The sequence below is a fragment of the Calonectris borealis genome, chromosome 3, assembly GCF_964195595.1.
Source record: "Calonectris borealis chromosome 3, bCalBor7.hap1.2, whole genome shotgun sequence".
Taxonomy (NCBI): domain Eukaryota; kingdom Metazoa; phylum Chordata; class Aves; order Procellariiformes; family Procellariidae; genus Calonectris; species Calonectris borealis.
Window position 1 is genome coordinate 68246037 of NC_134314.1, and position 18864 is coordinate 68264900.

General features: G+C 39.2%; 2 protein-coding genes across 20 annotated transcripts in view; both read left to right on the forward strand.

The window, feature by feature from the left end:
• The window catches only part of PEX3 (peroxisomal biogenesis factor 3), a 261856-nt gene that overhangs the window by 71651 nt on the left and 171341 nt on the right, over positions 1-18864 (forward strand). The gene's annotated exons all lie outside the window — the stretch shown is intronic.
• AIG1 (androgen induced 1) overlaps positions 1-18864 on the forward strand; it is a 129847-nt gene that overhangs the window by 2522 nt on the left and 108461 nt on the right. The window contains exon 1 of one of the 19 annotated variants that reach the window (XM_075145992.1): positions 16154-17237. The exons of the other annotated variants lie outside the window; for them this stretch is intronic. The gene's annotated coding sequence lies outside the window, so the exon portion shown is untranslated. Of the gene's footprint in view, positions 1-16153; positions 17238-18864 lie in introns of those variants that run through there. 19 annotated transcript variants of the gene reach the window in all.

Consider the following 18864-nt stretch of genomic DNA (forward strand, 5'->3'; position numbering starts at 1 on the left):
GCTGTCTAGACAAAATACCATCAATGCCAGAGTCTTGGCAGACGTGTGTTCTTGCTACAGATTGTACGTCCACAAGCAGAGATTTCGTCTTTGACATCACAGAAGCACGTAGAAGTTCTTTCTGTTTCCAAAAACTGCTACTAGTTTTTGAGAAAAGTGAGTTTATGACTTGAATCTGAAAAGTAATTTGGATTTCTTTTTCATCTGTCCATTTGTAAAGGGACATTCCTTTCCAGTCTCAGCATCAGTAAATGTCTTGGAGATTTAGGTAGCTGGCTTTGCAGACCTGCTGTGTGAAATGATTTACAGTTATCTGCAGGTAATATAATTTTGAATCGAATTATGAAAAACGAGTAGTTTGGACTCTAAAACACAAGACACAGTAAAGTATTCTAAATGTATGCATTAATCTGAACAGTAGACTTACAGCCCTCACACTGTTTACGGAAGTTGAGCATTATGAGGAAGTTGTTTAATACAGAGCTAAAGACTGTAATGTCCCTGTTCATCTGTAATATTTTGGGTTTCATACCTAAGTAAGATTTTCTTTCTCCCCTGTCCTTGAATTAACTTGATGACTTCTTTTAACTGCTGTCATTCTGATGACTGACTCAGTTTTTTTGCAGTTGCGACTGTGGTGGCAACATTCCCTAAAACACCCATGTCAATGGAATATTTTTCTGGCTTATGAAGCAACGTACTGGCAGTATGTTTTGAAATTACACTAGGGATGCTCCTCATTGTTGCTATTAACAGTCATTTCTCCACTTCAGACTTCTCCCTGATATGTAGAGGCGGTAGGTACTTATCCTGCTTATTCAAAAGATGGTAAAGATATCTGTCTAGTACCTGTGGATTCCAAAACACTTCAGAAAAAAGAGAGCAGTATCCTTTTTGTCATTTATAGAGTGGGAAACTGAGGTACAAAGAGGTAAAGAGTTGCTGCCAAGATGAGTGAGTGGGCCCAGCAGATCAAATTATTGAACTGAACATTGAAGCTAGTTCAAAACTGCAACATGTTGCTTTCATTTAGCCTCACGACGCAAACCAAGCCCCGAAGTTAGTTCCTGTGAAAACGGCAAAGAACCGGATTCAGATAGGGTATTTCAAGAGATATGCCTAAAATTTCTTCTATAGCTGCCTTTGTTAGACTCAGATTCACCATTTTGTGCTTTAGTAGTGGACTGTTGTACTGTCCTGCACCATAACCCATAAATTCGTTGTTGAGCCTCATAGTTGAAAGTTAAGTTAGGGTGAAAATGATGCCAGTACAAAATGATTCCTTGCAGCAAGTTTGTCAGCTATGCAAGTCTCTCAGAAAGTTTCTCTACTTGTACCACTGTTTGTTCAGTTCTACAAGTACTTGAAATAGCTGAATTAAAAATAATAGTACTTGAATAACTGGGTCATCCTGCGTACACTGCAACCACACATCTGCCTTTATAAATACACATTTGTTGAGGGATCCGTTGCACAAACTTGTCTAAAATGGCAGGATCCTTGCTGTTGCAGGGATTAAGGTTTGCTCTTCTGTTTCTCTTGGGTCTCTTACTGTTGTTGTGAGAGGAGGCAAAAATAAATAGAATTTGAATTCTGGAATAAAGTGGAGCCTGTGGGTGCCAGAAGAAGACCAGTTCTACTTTTTGTGTTTGGCTGTGTATGATAATTAGCAAAAAAGTAGCTCAGAGTTCAAATAACTATGTATCTCCTTAGTAAGGGGTGCGCTGCTCTAAATAGCTTCTAATTTTCATTCTGCAATTTCTGTGAAAACCTTATTCCTCAAAGAAGCTAAAGTAAACCAAGATACTATTGCACGTACATATACATGCATTAACAAAATACTATTTGGATTTTTTTTAATCTTAAGGTCTCTCTCATAGGCTGAACAGGGTACTTATAGAGACAAAAAGCAAGGCTAGATTTTTGGAAGCAGTCTCAAGTGTTATGTTTTATGATTATGATTAATGGTCCCATTTTGAATAACAGAATGTTAATGTGGGTATTCATACGACTTGATTCAGGGCAGCCAAAGCTATAGAGGAATTGATTTTGCTCATACATAAATCTGTCTGGCCTTATACTTTATTATTCCTTTGAAAGAAATAGCAGGATGTCTGTGTATGAACTTTTATACGTTGTCTGGCAGATTGAATTCTACAAAAAACAGGTATAAGCTCTGTTCCCAGCACATTTTTTGCTAGTACATGTTGTATTTGTTTTGCAGAATATGCCTTTAGGTTTAGTTTGATTAAGTTTTAAATGAGTCATCAGAATTTAGTTCGTTTCTTGTCTTTGGAAAATTTCAGAGGGGCATGTTAATAATAGGACTAGAAACTAGAGTGGGTAGATTTTTCATTTACTTATTTAGCATATTTAATTAGTTATCAAATTATATGAGATACAGTTACTAGACAACAAAAAAAGATAGCAGCGTAACAAAGCATGGCTAAAAATTATAGGTGACTTGTGCCCAATTTGGATTTAGTCATGCTGATAGGAAATAAGATGATCAGAAAATGTCAGAGGCCAGAAGATTCAAAATTAAGGAATAATAAACTGTGCCATTTGTGTGGTGTCTGAAGTTGAGCAAGTTTCATTGCTAACTGTATGGGTCAAACTTACCACAACACAGAGGACAAAAGTGAAAACACGTTCCACACTCTATGGAATGTAACTATGACTCTTTTCTAGGATTTCCTTTAGTAAAATTAATTTCACCTTCTGCTTTCCTCTTTCATAGTCTGTAAAGTTACCCTGATATTCAAGTGTTTTATGGCTTTTGGGTGAAAAGATTACAGAAGTGTGAAATATTATTACTATGTATTATTCCCAGAGGTAATTCATCACCATCTCTAAATATCTCCGTGTTCTTACTATAACAGAGTCAACGGAGTGTTTATCAGTTTACAGAGAAAGTAAGTAAGGGATTGCTTTTTGAGAAATAACAAGGTGAGGTTTCGTAACGGTGCTTAATGTATTTGAGAGAAAAGGCAACAATATACGTAAGGGAGCCTTTTAATAAGTGTGTATTTTAGCTCTCTCAGGCTGTAAACATGTCAGAGAAACAGTTATGTATAGTCCCGTCGATGCAGTAATAAAAACGTAATAGTATCACCGTTTCTTATTCATAGACCCATGTTTTCCATTTGCTTTTGGTAGCGCTATTACAAATTGAGTGGAATTTGAGCACTACATTGAGGAGTTCCATTTTCACATTGCATTAGCATGTATTTATTTTACAATTGGACTTAAATATGTTGAACATTTAATTTGGGAACTCTTAGGAAAGTTATGGCTGTCTTGAAATATTTGTGTTGGCAGTAGGGTTGGCAGGGGAAAGGAGGAGAGTGGAAGAGAGGACAAATTGGGATCACTTACTATGATGATAGATTTAACTAACGTCAGTAATATTATTTTATAACTTGGAGTATGTAAGTGATAGGTAACAGTGCTATGTTTTAAACAAGTGTAAAGTCTGTAGAGTTTTGCCAGAACAGTTTCAAATGATGACAACTTCAAGAAGTTGGTCTAGTAGTCTTTCTGTTCCCTGTTGAAAAAAATCCTATTTATGTTGTATTACAGTTGAATGATTTTCTTTACAATTTTATTATAATGGTAAGGATAACTCAGATAATCTTATATGCCTCCGTATGGCAAAATTGTTAAATATTTTAAACAATTAGTTTAAACAGGGACAGCACATCTAGTGTTCTATGTTAGTGTTTTATGCTGAAGTCAAAGTTGGGGTTCTGAGCTGTCCTAATTTGTTGTGAATATAAGTATATAACAAAATATTTAATCGATGTATTTTTGACCTTATAAGTATATTTGTGTTATCTTAATGAGGCCATATAAGTTTATACAAGAAATAAATTTTGAGAGATCGACCTTCCTAAGTTATAGTAAAAATCTATATAACCTATCAAATAATATTCTTAACTAATATAGAAAATTGCAAAATTAGTGTTTTAGATTAAAAATATTTTTAATAAAAATCAAATTCCACTTGAATCTTTGCAGTTGCATCAACCTGAGTATGTACAAAGACTTGTAGGATAGAAGTCCATGTGGGTAGTTACTTGTTATGTCCTTAGCCTGAAAAAAAGAAAAGAAACTTGATCATTCTATCTGAAAATAGATAAAAATCTTTTACTGTTGACGTGATGGAGAATTCAAATGTATGCAACCGTACAACAAAATATGAAGTTGTTTAAACTGATAAATAGAAAACCAAAACTTTATGAATTACAAAACCCTAACATTCCACAGAAGTAAGTTTGCAGATTTGAACAAAGTAAAACCACAATAAAATGTAATAAAACAAAGTTGAAAAAATAGGCAACTCTGCAGTGTATTAAACGTGATATAATGTAGATTCATTACAAGGGATTATGCCGAGTGTGTATTTACCTGAACAAAACAATAAAAGAAAAAGATCTCAGATTCCTTCCATTACGTGCAGTCTTTTCTGTGCTGCAACTTTCCATATTTAATAATCGGAGTTGTCAGTGCCTGCCTATCCTAATGCAGTATTTAGAAAAGATTTTTCTAATTGCACTACTTTAATATAGACTCTGATGTTGGGAGGAGCTCAGCATGGGTGGAGAATTCCTTCTCATTTGGAGTTTCAATTGCTAATGCAACTCCAGTCAGTAAACGTTAAAAAGATCAACACCAGTGACAGGTTTGTATGCTTTCTGCAGAATTCAAGAGTGAAACAAATATTGGTATGTAATAAGTTCACATTGGACATTTCTATATTTGAAACAAAAGTGATGTTATTGCTCGCAATACACACATGAAAAACATCAAATTCCTCTCAGTGTAGGTTTTTGTCTTTTAAGTATCTGAATCTGAGGCCTGGTCTTCTCACCTTGCATGTCCAGGTATGTATATGGCATATGAGGTAGAAACAAAATTGACAATGTTTTGTCTTATTTTGAAGACCAAAGTGAAGCACAAACTCCTTGTTCACTCTTTGAATGGGTGAATCTGAAAAGCTTTCTTCCTTCTAATGAAAGCTTTTTCAAATTTTGCCTTATTTGCCTGCATTTATTTTTATACGTTTTCCCCATACCATATTTTCCAAAGCTCTGAATTTGTCGTTCAAAATCAAAGTAGTCTTCAAAGCCTTATGGCCTTTGTTCTGTTAGTCTTATTAGGTATGATGCAAGATTTTTTCAACTCAACATAGTTAAATTTGCTACCACTGAAAAAGCTGTGTTTAGTGGATGGAGAAGTTAACCAAAGTCTGAAGAAAAAACAAAATCAGTTGGAAGCTGAAGTAAAACTTCCAGCCTTTTTGGAGAGGAAGAAAGTAAAGTAAATTAAAATTTATAAACATGTTTTGGTAAGACTCAAAAACAAGTCCCTCTCCCAATTAGAACTGTGATTAAGCATTTAGAGGATTTTCATCAGCATTTTGCCAGTTACCTCAGGATATTTTACACTCTCTTGGCATATAGTTGGCATTGCTTGTTGGATTTTTTTGCAGTATACTGCAAAATTTAGAGATTCTGTTGGTTGGAAACAGGTTAAGTTCATGTGAAATGCTAGGAGAAAATCAGAACCTGATTTTCATTTGTATGAAGGCTCCTTCTGGCAACTTAGGTAAGTCCATGCGATTTTCCCTCGAGAGTTTGAAAGCAGCATTTGAATGCCTCTAGTTGCATTCCCTGACCATCTTGGCTTGCCACTGCCCTTGCGAGCATGCTGTTTACAGTAGGATTTCCAAACAAATATTTGCCAAAGGGTGCAATTATATAGTAATTTCCACTTAAAGCTGTGTGCAACTGACATAGCTCAGGTATTTTTGCCGCAGTTGTCTGTCAGGTTAGTTGTTTCGAAGTGCTTGAGGACTCTCCACAGTATAGCTTAAAACAAAACTAGGACCTCTGGATTTTTACTAGCTGAATATTAGGTGTCCTGGTAAAGATAAATTAGAGTAGAATGTGCAGAAGAGCAGAATGTCAAATCCTTTGCCAATTCCTTGCTAACTTGTAAAGCAAAGCAAAGGGGTGGTGGGTTTTTGCAATGATTTAGTTTAAACAATTTAAGAGGCTGAATCTTACCTCTACAAATGCTGCTAGACACTTCCGACTGTTTGAGTTGGTTGTGCAGGGACTTAGCAAAGAATTTCAATTTTACTCCGTTAGGAATTGATTGGCTCAGTTTTGGTTTTGGACAGTGCTGTCTGCATTTGTACATTTTTTTTAAACCTAGTTCTTTGTGTACCTGAGGGTAAATTTACTTCCCCCCCTTGCATAAATTTTATCAGGTGTCTTGAAGCCTTCTGGTCCTCGCAGCACATAACTAACAAATTGTTATTTATTATTATTGCTAGTATTATTAGAATTCAGTAGGAGTGGGAGTTCCACATGCAGAGCACAGGTGGCATATATTCCTAAATGTACTTGGTCAGATGCAAAAGGAGGAAAAAGAAACTGCTGACTTTAAATGCTGCTATATAAATTGATAAAATGCGTGAATGCAAAAGGGGTGTTTTGTCTGTAAGATGCTTAACAAGCGTATGGCTGAAGTGGTGGAAGCATTTCGTACAGCTAATGTTCAGGCTAGCTTCTCTGTGTGATCCTGAGGCACTGCAATAGGACCCTTGACCCTAGAGAAGATGCAGGTTGTTTATGGCCAGTGCTTGTGCAGGCTCAGCTCTGTAAAGGGTGCAAGTAAAGAAGGTGGGAGAGAAAAGGAAGATCCAATAGATGACAGCACTTTGTACCTGGGCTGTGTAGGTGAGAGAGTGCACCATGCTGATCAGCCTTGTGTTGTGACAAACTGGTATTTAGATATTTGACTCCCAGGTATGAGGACGAAGTGAGGGAAAACAAGGGGTGGAGATACAAAGTGGCTGGTGTTTCTCAGCTAACACAGCATGCGTTTGCTCCCTCAGACTTCCTCCCCTTTCTTGTCCTTGCCCCCATTTCTTCCGCTCACACACCCACACAATCTCCCCAGACACAACCCACACACACACTGGTGGCACGCCACCACTTCCCTACACATAACTTGTTTGGCTTAGCACGCTTCTGCTCAGCGGAGGGTGCTTGCAAAACTTTGTCCTTAGTTAGAAGCCATATGCACTGACAGATGCAGAGGTCCCCATTTGCTATTCACTTAAGCTTACAAACAAATTGAAGCTCGATGCTGTAAAAACTTTCTTGACCTGAGTTTACTTGTTATAGCTGTGTTCCAAGAACTGCGAATTTGCGTGTGCATTAGACACAATTATCTGCATTCCTGTAGGTCCAAGGAAGTGAGTCCTAAGAATACGTGAGTCACGAAGGAAACCTCTGCTGTGTGGACCTGCTGCACAGCACTTTTAAATGGGATGTTCAGGAGGCTGAAAGGGATTTGGGATGTTTGGAGATGGATATGCATCTTTGTGTACCTTTGACATAATAGTTATTTACTTATGCTGCACATAACTTGAAAATATCAAACTGTTCATAAAAGCTACTCTGTTCTATAGTCTCTCCATACGCTGTGCACATCTAAGAGTAAATTGGCCTGCTACTACTGAAGTCAGTGCAGGTGACAAATTAATGAACCATGGATAGAAGATTACAGTGGTTTGAGGTACCAGATGCTGTTAAGTTTTTGAGTGTCAAAGACCTCTAGCTAACAGGAGAGAGCAGACAGCTTTCAGGTCAGCTGTCTCATGACCTACCATGGCTAGAAAGGGATATTCCTGTATTTATTAAGAAGCTAATGATTGTTTCTAATTCTAACATGATTATAGAAGATTAGTATTCAAATCTCCTTGACTCAATGCCAGTATAATTTCAGAGGCTAAACACCTCTGAATTTCCAGGGATTATATTCTATGCTATTAAGTCATATGGCATTTCAGGCTAAGTTTTATTTTCTTTTTCTTGTGGTTCGGGGCAGAAGCTACTAAAATGATATTGTCAAATTCATTCAAAGCTGTTTTGTTCCCCATTAAGTATAAGGCTGAGTTAAAATTAGGAAATGTATTTTATGGGGATGTATTTTAGAAAAAGGTGGAGGGATCTCTTGTTACTTCAGAGCTTGGAGCCAGTGGGATCTGAACTTCTTGATTTTAAAATTCAACCTACAACAAATAAGCAAAACATGAATGTCTTTGAGGGTGCGCAAGGCATAATTGTGTTCATTCGCTGCTGGCTTCGTGCATGAAACTACTCCCACTTTGCCCTGATCCATTCATGCCCCTTATCACCCAGTTAGGCTGCTCAGTTACAGGTTGCTGATAGCTATCACTGTATTTTCTGCCCTTTTTTCCTTATAGGAACCTGCCTGTGCCACATCCCTTTCCCCATTCCTTCTAATCTCTTCTTACCCAGCACAGTCTCCTTGATCTTTCAGCTCTGTATCCCAGTTCCCATTGCACACCCAGTCCTCTTCCAGAAGCCTATGTTTTCCTCTCTAGTGCTGCTTTTCTTATCCCCACAGTACTCCTTACACTCTTTTCCCACCATTCATACATCCTGTCTTTTCTCCCAGTGCATTCACTGTCTTATGTTGTCTTCTGCATCCTTATCCTGTCCTTCCCAAATACCTGACCAGGAGAATATAGTGTCGTTCTCTTGTCTTTTTAAAAACCCAAAACAATGAAGAATCAGTCATCTTCCATCAGAAAAACTTGATTTTAGTGTGGTGATAGCCTTAAAGAAACCACTTTTGAAATGATGTTGTTACATAAGACTCTTAGCTTTGCTTTCTGTTTTTGAACAAGTTTTTAAGCATCCTGGTTACAGGAAAAAACTCCCATAAGTGTTAAGCATAATGGATCAAAATCCTAATGCTTATTATGGTGCTAAAATCTTGTCACTTTTTGGTAGTCTGCCATTCAATTTTTTATGATAAATTTTCGAATTCAGAAGCAGGTCCTTGGTAGAAATTGATGTCTAAGTTAAAAAATCAAAATAATGTATGGAATCAGTAATCAGTATTCAGGCATTTTCCATCTTTTCTTTTTTTGTAATTTATGTATTTTAAACGAGATGCTGAAATGATTTAAATTGTATTTTATATTTCCTGATAAGAAAACTTATCTCATAATAGTCATTATGAGGTTTGAAATCTGCTGTATTCAGTGAGATGAACAAAACATTGCTTAGCTTGTTGGCTATTACTGTGGTTAACAGAAGCAGCTTTCTTTTTTTTCATATGAACATATATAAGTACTTATTCCTTGTTTGTGTGGGTGGATTGGGAGTGCATGCAGACACACCTGTTGCGATGTAGAAGTAGGAGAAGAGAGAAATCTGCATTTCACAGTGGTAACTTTCTACTCAGACCTACATGGAAGCATATTCATTCCTGTTAGGGGCTGCCAAATACGGTAGCCTGATAGAGACGAGCCTGCCATGGCTCCGTGCCCCCACGTCCAGCCAGTGGCAGGGCTGAACACATGCCCAGTAGGCCCACACAAAACCAGAAGTGTAAAATCAGGTGGCTAAAATGTAAGTCAATACAATTAAAATTCTGACTGGACTAGGTAGTTTAGATTCAAGAATGTCTTTTGTCAGCCGAATAGTGAAGTGATGGCTGGAACAAGGAGTGCTCAACACATGACCCACCGAGGGTCTGTAGCCTGCCTGGTTAGCCTGCCTGTGCCCAGCACAGGGGTGGGCTGCAGGCTGCGGGCAGTGTTTTGATGGGAGCACTTTGGTCTCGATACCACTGCTTGAAGGCCCTACCACGGCGTTTGATCTGTGTGGCATGTCATTGGAACCAATGCTCACAACGGCCTCGTGAAAAATGTCACATAAGGTCTGTGGATCTTGCAAGGGTCTTGATCTACAGAGGTATTTCGGCATTACTTCTGGCAGCTAATGGGAAGCTATTCTCTCTGTAGTATCCACATTCATTCTGCTTAGTTTGCACAGGAGTTGAGGTCAGACTTCCAGTTCTGGGTGATACTTAGCATCCACACCATACTGTATGTGAGTTAGAAATATGAGAGTTTTCAGCACCTTGCAAGATAAGACCCTAAAGTATTGAAGGGTGGTGGTTTGTTTTTTTTTTTTTTTTGGGGGGGGGGGAATAATATCTCTTCTGCTGTGATTGTAAATTTAGAAATTATGGATTTGTTCCAGATGGGAAGAAAAAGTCAATCTTGCAATTTCTTGTGGGGGAAAAAAAACAAGATTTAGAAAAAGTATTTCAAATAGATGGTTTCAGTGCAGTTGGACTGACCAAATGAAAACAAAACACTTGATTGACTTCATTAAGATATTTGGACAAAGTTACATTACAAAGGAATCAGCCTTTGCAGTGAGAAATTGTTGTTCAGAAATATTTTGCCAGCTGTATTAATTGAAAACTTGTTTTATTTTCTGTTAGCAAGGGCAAGACCAATGTCGCGAGAGCAACATAATACTGAAAGTTATGACTTACTTATAAATGTTACCCTTATTTCATAGGAATTGTACCTGTGCTGTGTGAGATACTGAAAGCAAACTTGAATTTGAAATACAAAAGAGAAAGTCAGGAGGGGATGTGATAACAAGTCAAATCCGGAAAACAACTGTTTAATCTCTTTTTTTTTTAATCAGATACATCCTGATTGCAGGGATTAATATATATTTTGAAGAAGTAACCAAATAATAATAATATGGTACAAGCAAAGTCCACTTTTGGCCAATCTTTCCCTCTTAGACCTGGTATTTTGCCTGTCTTGGATCTTGTGCTCAATGAGCGTGACTAACAGTGTTTGCCGGACAAACAAGTGCAGTGATGGAGGTAAACCTGTTTTATGAGAAGCTTATTTGCATGGTGTGCCTGTATCTCAGTGGTGTATTTTCAGACAAGGTCTCTTTGCCTAGGTTGTGGTGCAGACAGCCATGAGCCCTCGTTCTGAATCACTCTGATGTCTTCTGTACCTTTCAGGGTGCTGGCCTTGAGTGTATATATTTTGTGTGAGAGAAGATGTATCCTTGATATTCAGAATTCCATACAGTAAACTGACCTTTTTAAAGGACTCTTTTTAAGCCAGGTAGATGGGTATTCAGCATTATGAATCAGACCTGGAACAGCCCCATCTTTTATTAATATAATGTCTCCTGATTTACTGCAGGAAGCCACTGAAATGATTAAGTGTACCAGCAGTCTGCATAAAATGCCTGGGTGACCTCCAAAGCACTATGACAAATATCAAAGAAAAATTTTAAAACCTGTATGATCAGCTTAAGGAAAATTAAGGCCATATCTCAGTTTGTTCAAAATGCTGTTAAAGTAGGAAGACAGGTAGTGGCTGCAAAGTGGCAGAAGATCTAGGCCACATCTCTTTCCATATGACCTATAATGAATGAGTGCCCTGGACAGAAAGTATCTTTTCATGGAGTTTGCGTTGCAGTTTTCCTCCTTGGTGGTCCTCCCAAAAGAAAGCATAGGTAAATAGTATAAACAGCTGAAGAGTGCCTATTCCAAATAGCCAATCTTGTCCGTTCTCTTTAAGTATACTTATTTTTTGTACCACCTGTCTCCTGCGTTCTTCATCTTCCAAGAAAGAAGCAATGCACGTGTAGATGGAGATCTTCTGATTTCTCTTTAGGACAAAATTAATAAATCCTGGTAGCAAGCATCTTACTAGGAGTAAAATTGCTTTGTAGTGCCATTGTACCTTTTATTACAAGATCTCAAAGCACTTAGGAAATACTAGCTAACTAAGCATCACCACATCTCTCTGCAGAGAGGCATGATTTAAACCAAATGCAAGCCCAGCATGCAAGACACTAAAATTGGCTGGACATATAGTAATTAAAATCCTTAAGGAATTATCTTAGTTGTGTAATCTAGATGTTAAAACATGGTTAATCTCAGGTGGACCAGGAGGTGATTTGTGAGACAGAGGCTGCCCATAGATTACTCCTATTCAGCCTTTGGGGTTTTTTGCAGGGTGGGGTGGAGCTGGAGTTGAGACTGGCTATTCAAGCAGCACTGTCCAGATAATCAAACATCACCTCCAGTTTGCCCTGTCTCACCCAGTGACTCACTTGCTGCTACTGCTATCCACAAAGAGATGGGAAGTGTGTGGACATTGCCATCAGGTGTGAATGAAGGCATGTGCTACCCCTTGGTGGAGCAGGAGCAACCTGACTCCACACTGGCTCTTGTTTTGGCCCCACCTTCTGCTCTCCAAGGTAAAAGCCCTATCCTGTCTTGGCCTCAGCCCTTCCCAGTGTTGCAACAGACACTGTCCTCAACTCTGCCTCCCCAGCTGCGGCAGAGCAAAAGATGGAGAGAGGCAGGGTGCTTGTTTGCATGTGGATGTAGGAAGGTGCATTTGATGGTATAGGAAGGGTGAGCTGAGTCCAGGCTGCTGATGAGGGAGAGAGGAAGAGACGCAGCTATTTAAATGGTAGAACGTAGGCTGCTGCCATGGGTGCAGAGTGAGTGGTTGCTGCAGCAGGGAGAGCATCAAGAGCGATAGCTGCAGCAGGGAGAGTTGACCTTCAGGAGAAACAGAGGAGGCCCCAGACTGGAGATCTGGCCCCTGTGTATGCTGAGTTCAGGGCATCCTCAAAGTCTGCAGCAGCTCTGGGGATTATTGCCATATTTCTGGACAGAAGGAGGTGTATTTGCACTGTGTAGCCCATGCGGCATAAATGAAGAATCTCTGGGAAATGTTGAACCTGCTGGGTGTATACTGTGAAGTTAATCCCTGTGTGAGCAGTAGGTGTTTATCCAGAAGAACCAGGCATTCAGCAGCCTGGACAAGTACCACGAATCCTCACATGCTGCCTGGAGACAGTTTCTAGCTGGAAAGAGGGGAAAAATGAACGTAGGGTAGCTCTAACCTACACGGTGAACATGTAGGTTAGCATGGGGGCTTCCACCCACATGACCTACTTGTGGAACAGCTTCTTTTCTGAAATAAACAGCGCGATACCGTCAATGCCTGTTTGAGTAGGACGTGTATTTCTGTTGGCTGGAAGAAAGGAAGGTACAGTTGTCAAGCCCAGATGGAGGCTTTGAAATATGCATGATAGTGGCAGCTGTGTGTGGGAAGAATGACTCGAAGTGTGTTGAGGAGGAGGAGGCTTGTTTACTGTGCTGCTGTCTTCATGTAGCTGCCGAGTTGAATGGGGAGAGAAATGAGGAAAGCGTTCCGTGTCCGTGGATTATTCCTTCACCGTGCTGGACGTTTTTTTCTCCAATATTCATTATTTATTTGAAAATTCATAAAGGATCAATGACTTGCAGTGAAGAAGATTGCAAAGAAGTATCGTCAGTATTTGGTCAGTCTCGGATCCTCGAGGATCAAGGCCCTGTTTTCCTGAGCTGGGCCCTTCTGCCCGAAAGGCCCTTCTGGAAAGCTGGGCTGAGGCGGCTGCGTGTGCGCCTTGGAGAGGAACACGTTGTTCTGGCAGCCTTCCTGATCCTGAAATTTGCGCGTGCCCTTCTTCATTGGCGTATTTTGTAGCCTGGCAGCGCTGCCGGAGGGGTGGCCCGCAGGCGCGACTCGGCTGCAGGAGGAGTGGGGTGCAGCTCACCCTCGTCCTCCCCGGGGGGACGGGGGCGGCTGTGGGCAGATCGGTGAGGCCTCGCAGCCAAGCCCCGCCTGCAGGCAGCCTGCTGCTTGGTTCCTGGGCGCCTGCCCTCGCGCCGGAGAGCGGGGTCGGGCTGCGTGCCTTCCTCCCCCTGCTTGTAAACTCAGCCTGTGGTCGTCCAGCTGGGGCAGCCCGTGAGGAGGTCCAGCTTTCATAGCTGCGGAGTGCATCACCTTCTTTCAGGAAAAAAGGCAATGGCAACCCTAGCCCAAAGGTTTTGAGATACATATGAGAGAGTATGGGTATATGTACTTATGATTATATATAAAAGAAAGGAGGACATGGGATATACAACAAAAAGTATTGTATTCATGTGGTGAAGTAGAACGTGTGTCAAGTTATTTCACAAACTTTTGGGTTTTATATTTTTTTAGATTTATATTTTATGTTTACGGTTTTCAGTCATCTCATTAATTAACACTTTTCTGTGGGGAGAATAAGGGTTTATGGTTTACTCTTTTTCTCACAAGAATGTTTTCCAAGCATGTTTTATACTGAGTACATTTTTCACTTTCCCATCCCAGAGCATGAAATTAATCTATTCTGCATAATTCCCTAGTATCTCTTTCAGCTATGTGGCCTAAAAAGGTCTTTGACTTAATTAAAGAAAACTGGTCTAAAAAGAAAGTCTGAAGATGTAAAGTCATCTATTAGAAGAATATCAAAAAAGCATGAGTGAACCCTAATAACAAACTTCTGGTGTCAGAGAGTCAGTTTTGGTGTCAGCTCTTTTACTCTGCGCTACTGCTTGGTTCATCCTGTGCTGGACCCAGCACTGGAAGACTACCTTTGCTCTTCACACTCAGATAAGGTTGTGTATCTGCTTCCGCAGAACGCCAGTTAAATGTAGTAGATAGCTTCCAGATACACCTGATTTTGAGAGTAGCTGCCACTTTAATCAGTAATCTTATGACAACGACTTCCAAATTTTTATCATTTGAAAATCTACATCCTAAGTGATTTATCTGATTTGAGCTTTAAGCTTACAGCAATCAGACCTTCTTCCATTATAAACATTCTTCCTTCCCTCTTCATTTTCTGGTGGGTCTGTGAACAAACCATGCTTTGGACCTTTTCCATTCACCAAGTATGTCCATGTATGTTATAAAGAACCACAGCAACAAAAGGAAGCAATATTGATACTCATGCTTAATCTGACTTTTCCACAGCTTTATTTTTATCTCGCCTCGACCGTGACAACAATGTCCCCTCAACAGGGCAACAATGTAAAGAGCCAAAGTTAGTGGTCATCAAATGTTTCATATCACCAGTTCTCAGGAAATTGAATAAATCTCTAAAAGCCAGTTTTCCTGAAGTCATGAAAGGAACTGAATTGATCAAAGTTTAGAACCATCAAAAAGGGAAATTTACAAGTGTTTGTTTCTGTGTTGGACAAACGCAGCATCTTTACAACACTTCAAACAGAAGATGTTGCTGCAAATGGAGTGTGAAAAAAATATCTGCTTAATTAGTAGTAAACAGTCATGGCAGCAAAAGGATTTTAGGTGTTTATGTTCTTGATCCATCATAGTCCAAATTTGCTTCTGACAATTTTACTTTGAAAATTATGCTAGTTTTATTGTTGTTCTACTCTCTTCCAAATGAGGATTTAGCTTCGTTAGTGCTTGAACTTCTGTGCATTCTTCATCCAGTTTTAAGGCCTCTAGCTTGCACCCTGTGTTGCCATTTACATCTTAATCATATGGATGCACATCATTATCTTTTGGTATTGCTAACCTCTTATCTTCATTTTGTATGTAACTGTAGATGAGATTGAAGGTTCAAGGCGTAGAGAATTAGACCAAGACTGGATGAAGGCTTTCTTCCATGAAGCAGATGCCAATTAGGAATACATGTTTAATCTGATAAATAGACAAACTGAAGCATTGAGAAGACTCTCTTAAATTTATAGTGCAACTTTTCCGCTTGTTGCCAGGGTCCGTAACTGAAAATTATTTTTTTCCATGATAGACTTATCATATGGGCATAGCTTTATCAGCAAGAGAAAGACGCAACTGGTGTTTATTTAGAAGTGTGTACATCTATATTTAAGTATGACCTTTCAAAGATGTCTATAAGGGAGGGAGGTATTCAAATCTTGAAGAATTTCTGCCAACTGTGTTCTATGAAGGGCAAAAGGATTATTTAGTGAGTCTCGCTCAGTCAGGAGTTTTGACTGTCTTCTTGTTCCAGAATGTCCTGAGGTTTAATGTATCATCACAGGAGAGTTAGTAAACTCTGTGGGCTTCAGTTTATCTACAAAATGTGACATAAAATTATTAGCTATTGTTGCTTCACTGGGTGATGTCATGAGGTATAATAAACTATGATTTTGTAGTGCTTTGTGCCTTGTGCTATGAATTCTAGTAGGCTTCCTTTTCAGTTTCTTTTGAAGTCCTAGCCATAAATGTTTAAAGGTTGTATAGACATTGCTGTAATACTTGCTAGCTGTAATTTTTCTTCACAGTTTCTTCAAATAAGCCAGTAATACAATATTTTTTAACCGCACTAGAGAATATTTCTTATCTTAATATGTAGGATATGAAGCTAGCATCCACATATTTTATCAAACGTTCTGATCAAGGAAAAATTAAAAAAGCAACGCAACAGCAAGCTAATTTCACCTGACAGTGCATGTAAGATTCAGTTATAGACCTTCAGTGTGACTTATCTGAAAGTCCTTCATATAGGTTTTGCATATCCATTTCATGCCACATATGATTAGAAAAAGTGAGATTTTTCAAAAACTTTGCTGCAGTTAAAGTTAGGCAGCCGCCAGCATCAGTGGAGTAGAAAGCTCAAAGAACATGGCATACTTGTGAGATCCCACCCAGAACGTACTACAGGGCCAAACAAAGGAGGAAAAAGTAACAGGATATATGAGAATAGCTGAATCTTGTTTGTGAAGTGGCGTATGTGTAGGATATGTAGGACAGGATTTATTGTAAGGGGAGAGGTAGCAACAGTCCCTCCTACCACAGTCTCCTTGTTCTTGTTCTCTCTTCTAGCTGAATATATCTCTGCAGACCACAGTAGATGTGATTATGGTACTATAAACAGGCATTAAGATTCAGGGTTCTTCCTCTAGTTTTAGGGAGCAATGGTGAGGAATGGTAGACTCCTTTTGAGGCTAGCCAATTTTTTAAGTGTACACATCTAAGGTGTTAAACTCAAAGACTCCAATATCCCAAGGCAAACTGAAGCTTTGATTTCAGCCGTTACCAACAACAGAGAAAATAACTGTGACTACATCCATGTCTTAGCTCTTACATTTTAATTGACAGAAGACTCCACAAAGTGAAAATAAAACATTATCATCCTAGTTTGTTAGTGTCTTGTCTACATTGCACACAGATGCCAATGACAACCTATGGAAATTGAAGTCCTTAAACACTCCCCCAGTCAATAAGCCCTTTGATAATATACCATTAGCTGTTGGGAAAACTACCTGCAAAACTTTAATAAGCCTTTTCAAGAAAATACGAGTGCTGCATTTCACATGCAACTTGCCTTACAGATACTTAAGTGACAATTTTTTATGAACGTTATGCATCTTGGTTAAAAGCTGAATTGGTGTTAGTTTGCTGCTGACTTGGAAAGATCCAGGAAAAAATACCATGATGAGGACCTCACCAAAGAATGCATAGCATCAGTGTAATGTGAACCGAAAGTTGGACACAGGATGTGAGTAAGAATTCTTTGTATGACTGGGAAACAGTGGACTGTAAAATTAAATGTAAAAGACAAAACTATTGGTTTCAATGTCTTTTGGTTTCATGGAGATGGAAACAGATTTTAAACAGTCACCAGAGAGGTGAGAGATCAATCTGTGATTACATTTGAAAAATCAAACAGCAGCTTTAAACGGCAGTACTGGTATGTAAGTGTGTATGTAAGAACTTCCTGACCTGTTTAGGCAGCAAATGGCAATGAAATAACCAGCTACTTGACTTTGCTCTTTCTGAGTGTCAGTAATAGATACATGCCTAAACGTGCACAAATAGCTCGTCTTTATTCTAATGGGTGAGTTGAGCCTAGCTAGTCTTTGCAGACGTTGCAGTCACAGAATGATCTCCAGTTTTAGATGGATGACACAATTTGGATAGGGGTTTTTTTTTTGGTTGTTTCTATGTGAACATATGAAATAGCAATCAGATGCTACCGAGTACATATTAGTTAGTGACAGTCTATTATACAAATCTAAGCTCAAATCTTCAGCTGGTCTGTGTCCCCTGACTCCTTTTTTTCCCCCCAAATTGAGTAACACGTTTGAAGTCTTACCAGCAGGGAGATACTTGTACAAGACCAAGTACTATTGCTGCAGTGTCTGTGCACCAGCAGCCTCATGTGAAGCTTAAACTTGTAAAGACTATAGGAAAAGTCCTTCAGTAAATTGTGAAAACACCTCAGAAGTGTTTAAGATTTCGTGGTCAGCTGGAGTCATTCTAGAGATGTCTGTGTTTTGCAAACAAGGAAGAGATTTCATGGTCCTTGACAAGACTAAACACTTTCCCTTATGTGAAGCCCCAGACTTGATGTAATCATAAGATCACTCAGGTTGGAGGGTAAGCCAGGAGGTTCATCTAGTCCAACCCTTTGCTCAGATCATGCTCAACACTGACTCGGGTTTCCTAGGACTTTGCCCACCTGACTAATAGGTTCAAAACCTCCACTCTTCGGCATGTTAATACTCTTCTACAGTTACACATCCATCTCTTTCTGTTGTATTGTAGAACTGCTCAATCACATTATCTGCTAAGGATCTCAGTAGTGATAATCCTGTTTGCTGGATGTGTGATAATGTAACACACTCATAATCTGTCATGTATCCCGATACAGTATGGTTTTGGATTCTTTTATCAGCATGGACTACACATCCAGGTTTTTCAGTAGTTCTTGTTACATCTAGCTAGAGCATGTGTAATTGAGGTTTTTAAGAGGAGCCACACCACGGAACTACTGAAGGTAATGGTTAAGCACCAGAGTTAGAGTTTGCTTCAGTATTAATTGTTTTTTTGACAAAAAAAAATTGCAGATGCAGAGAAAGTATTTCGTCCTGTTATTCATTAGTTTCGTTCCATAACTATTTCGTTCACACAGAATGAAGAGAAATCAATTCACTGAGAAACCAACTGGGAGTTAAAAAGTAGGAAAGCTGGTTTTCCTCCTCCTCACCTGCGAATAACAATGAGGTGTGGGAGGATAATATCTACTACCTCTCAAATCTTGTAGGGCATGGTGAAAAGAAACAATAAATCTGGTTTTACTTACTACAGAAAACATTTCATTTGTTCGGTGTGTCAGATTTAAA